General features: G+C 36.7%; 1 non-coding gene across 1 annotated transcript; it reads left to right on the plus strand.

The window, feature by feature from the left end:
- The first annotated feature begins 223 nt into the window (after positions 1-223).
- On the plus strand, positions 224-295 carry TRNAE-CUC. Its single transcript has one exon. It is a non-coding gene; the product is annotated as a tRNA-Glu (tRNA).
- The last annotated feature ends 3,748 nt before the right edge of the window (positions 296-4,043 follow it).

The raw sequence follows: 4,043 nt of genomic DNA on the forward strand, positions 1-4,043 counted from the left end.
AGTATAAATACATACATGTATTATAGATACATATAAAATACTGTATTAATGCATATACACATGTTAATAGTATTTTATATGTATTTATAATACACATATGTATTGACACTATATAGTATCTACTATATAAATATACCTAATATACATAATATAATGTATAACATAATATATAATTTGTGTATAGTTTTGAAATGCAGTGTATTAACGGAAAATTTGCGGGAATTCCCTGGTGGTCCAGTGGTTAGGACTTGGCACTCTCACTGCCGGGACCCGGGTTCAATCCCTGGTCGGGGAACTAAGATCCCACGTGGTGAACGGTGTGGCCTAAATAAATAAAATTAAAAAAAAAAACAAACCAGAAGATTTGAGGTACTGTAAAGCTCACAAGTGAGAAGATCACTGTCATTGAAAAACTAGTTTGTTACCTACAGCTCCCAGAAGGAGGGGCACAGCACACAGCCCCAGGGCTGGTCAGGAGCAGAGGGGAGGGGAGAAAAACATGGAGAGAGAGCCTTTACTGTGGTTATGATGGCGAGGAACAGGTGAGGCAGGCTTAGGATTGGATAGTTTGGGTCATTTCAGCGGGATCTGGGAGAGAGGGGCTGTCCCTGGGTGTCTGGTACCTGCTCTGGGGGGGATGAGGGCAGGTGGATGGTGGTCCAGAGTATGGGAGTCCCATAGGGGAGGAGATTGGGGTGTGGGTCCTAGACTGATTGGTTTGTATTTGAAAAATGCACGTGGGGGCTAGTTACTGTCTCTAGGAAGTCACTAGCCCTGGGAGATGCGGTCCCTTACAGACAGCAAAACCCCAAATGTCAAAGCATCAGACTACAGAAAATAAAGACGTGGTTATTTGAATATTCCTCCCTCTCTCTCTCTGTCTCTCTCTGTCTGTCTCTCTCTCAGCACTGCACTAAGCTTGAAGTCTACATAGAGCCAGCAGATGCAGGCTGTAGCAGGTTTTCTACTATCATCTTCTAAATGCTCAACGGAAATGAATCATTATTTCCTTCAGGCTTCGACAGATAAATCCATTCTTCTCTTTTCTAAACACGGAGGTGCTGTTTTAATGCAGTTACTCCCATTCAAAATCCAGTCAGACAGATTCTCAGATAATTATAGCAACATTAACTGCAGTCTCGTTGAATATTGCAGAATTGTCCTTGGAGAGTTCAAAGAGAACTTTGAGGTCTTCCAGGAGTTTGGCGGACGCCTAAAAACTAATGTTATAAGCGAGGTGACCTTGTTCATCAAGACCAGCAAGCCTGCTGACTGCTTCCATGCTTGAGTTTGGGGAAAATAGTTATTAGTAAGAAAGAGGACGTGCCTGTGTTTCAATACATGCCTTAAAATAAGAGATCAACATTCCAGACTGGCCATGAGAAAATGACACAGAAGCATTGAGTTTGCTTGAATTTGATACGTTGAATCAGGTGTCCGTGAACGATGGCCATGGATCAGGTCCAACCTAACAACTAATTTATAAAATAATCTTTATCAGAAAATAGCCACGATTCATTTCTATGGCTGTATGGGAACTAAAGGAGTAGAATTGAGTAGTTCCAACAGAGCCCTTATGGTCTGCAAAGCCCAAAATAATTATTATTTAGATGTTTTACAAAGAAAAAGTTTTCCCACCCTGTTCTAGATCCAGGCAGAGAGCGTGTGTGTTAAAAACGATGCGCTTATTATATTAGCTGTGTTAGCGGAGCCTACTGTGGTCATCACTTGACAATATACATAACTTGAACTGTCATGGTATATGCCCTAAACTTACGGTGATATATATATCAATTATTTCTCAGTAAAACTGGGGAAAAAAGAAACGTGCTGAGGGAACACACAGTAGCTGTTCTACATATTGAGACTGAACACTATGATTTTTATATGCATTTATTTTTTCTTTAGAAGACAAGAAAAAAAATCACAATGATCATAATCAGAATAATAGCAATAATGTATTCTTTAATCTCAGCCAACATTGTAGTTTTGGGTCTGGCATCAAAGAGAAGTGATAGTGTATCATTGGAGTCTTAAACTCTTTCTTCAGATATTTTATCATGAAAGAGCGTATTCTGTCCAAAAGTGCTGTGGTTGAAATGAGATACAAAACCCTCAGAATTATGACCAAAGAGAGCAAAAGAAAAACTCCATATGTTCATAAAATTCTGGAAATAATCCAGTATGTACGTATAATTCTTGCAGTACACATTAAAATGAGTAGAGATGCTTTTAAAGGATGTTTTAAGAACTGGATTTGCATGTGATTATATGAAACGTGTGGAATTTCATATATGGAACTCGTTCTTTGAAACTAACTCTCCGACATAAATGTAGACACTGACCATTTATAATCAGGAATGGCTGGTGGTTACCATATTGTACAGCTCAGATACGGAACATTTTCATCACTGCAGAGAGTTCCACTGGAAAGTACAGCTCTAAAAAATAGAATGAATTCTGTTTCTAAAAGGCAAATCATTCATAATTCTAAATATTGCGACATCTTTTCTAAAGTGAAAATACTTACTTTATAATGCATTTTTCAAATTCCACTCTCTGGTGATATTTGAAGAATTACGACAATTTATAAAATATATATGGGAGTACAACTGAACTAACAGCAAGATTTCCTTTATCTTAGAGAGGGTACCCTTTGTTTTTTTTCATAGTCAGTTTTGAAATATCCATCTTGCACATCTAGAGACTTTATTTGAATCTAGCAAAAAAAAAAAAAAAAAGGCTCAAAAGATGACCCTTTCATGCAAGATAAGTTAAATGTGGTGGCATTATCATATCATATGTTTTATTTTTTCCATATTCATCAGCCTAATGCAGAGTGAAAAATGGTGGCTATCTTTTTTTCACCCCTAAAACTCAATAAAGTGTTATTATGTGGACCCTGGAAGGCATTTATTAAGTCTCTATAAGGCATGGTGCTAGGGCAGTCAATAGCCTGGTTATTGGTTTCTAGGGTCTAACTTCATATTTCAGAAATAACTTAATTTGTGTGTTCCATGGACTTGATTTTCAAGGGACAGTATCACATTTCACACACAAAAAGTGGAGACATCTTTCATAGATAAGTGGCCATTTTTCATGCATTTCAAATAAGTGTGAGTCATCTAAAAATCAACAAACTGCTTCAGGATCAAAGACAATAGACTGAGTGGTTCATGAATTATTGTCAGCGTCACTTGAGAATGAAATAAAATGGAAAAGCCCTTTCTTTCCTCACCCCCTACTCATTTATTTTTCCTAGAAACCTTCTCTTCACTTACACATCCAGTAGAGTCTTTCAAACAAATTTTAACTGCCTTTCCGTTATGCAAGATCTGTCTCCTTGGGAGTAAGGGAGGAGACAAAAATTAGGAAGAAAACAATGATTAAAAATTATTCCTAGAGAAGATAGCGACGTTCCCCTAAGAATTGCCTTTTGGTTAAATCATTCAGTTGATTATATAAAGAACCTCTTGTTCTACCCAATACTACCAATTATTATAATATTACTCAAAATGAAGTCTGTTTTCAAGAAATGTTTTTCAGACATTTGTATAAAAGTATATAGCTTATGGAAATATTTATGGCATCACATGTTTAGCAAACCACTTTTAAAAAATTTTCACCTTATTTCTCTTTAATATTCTAACTGGTCAGTTGGAGATTTTCTGGGCATATGGTATAATCCCCTTTGGGGCTCTAATAGATGTAATTCACCATGTCTTCCATGTATTAGATCAGTAACCACTCAGAATTTTTATCCACTAGCTTTTTCGTTAAGTATTTTTTAGAAAAGCAGTTGGTCCAAAAATTTAGTTGTGTTATAATCCTTTTTCTTTAATTGGGGTATAGTTGCTTTACAATGTTGTGTTAGTTTCTGCTGTACAGTGAAGTGAATCAGCTATACGTATCCATATATCCCCTCTTTTTTTTGGATTTCCTTCCCATTTAGGTCACCACAGAGCACTGAATAGAGTTCCCTGAGCTATATAGCAGGTTCTCATTAGTTATAATTGATGAAATGTTAAAATACAACTGTGAGT

Source organism: Balaenoptera musculus, unplaced genomic scaffold (genome assembly GCF_009873245.2).
Source record: "Balaenoptera musculus isolate JJ_BM4_2016_0621 unplaced genomic scaffold, mBalMus1.pri.v3 scaffold_138_arrow_ctg1, whole genome shotgun sequence".
NCBI lineage: Eukaryota > Metazoa > Chordata > Mammalia > Artiodactyla > Balaenopteridae > Balaenoptera > Balaenoptera musculus.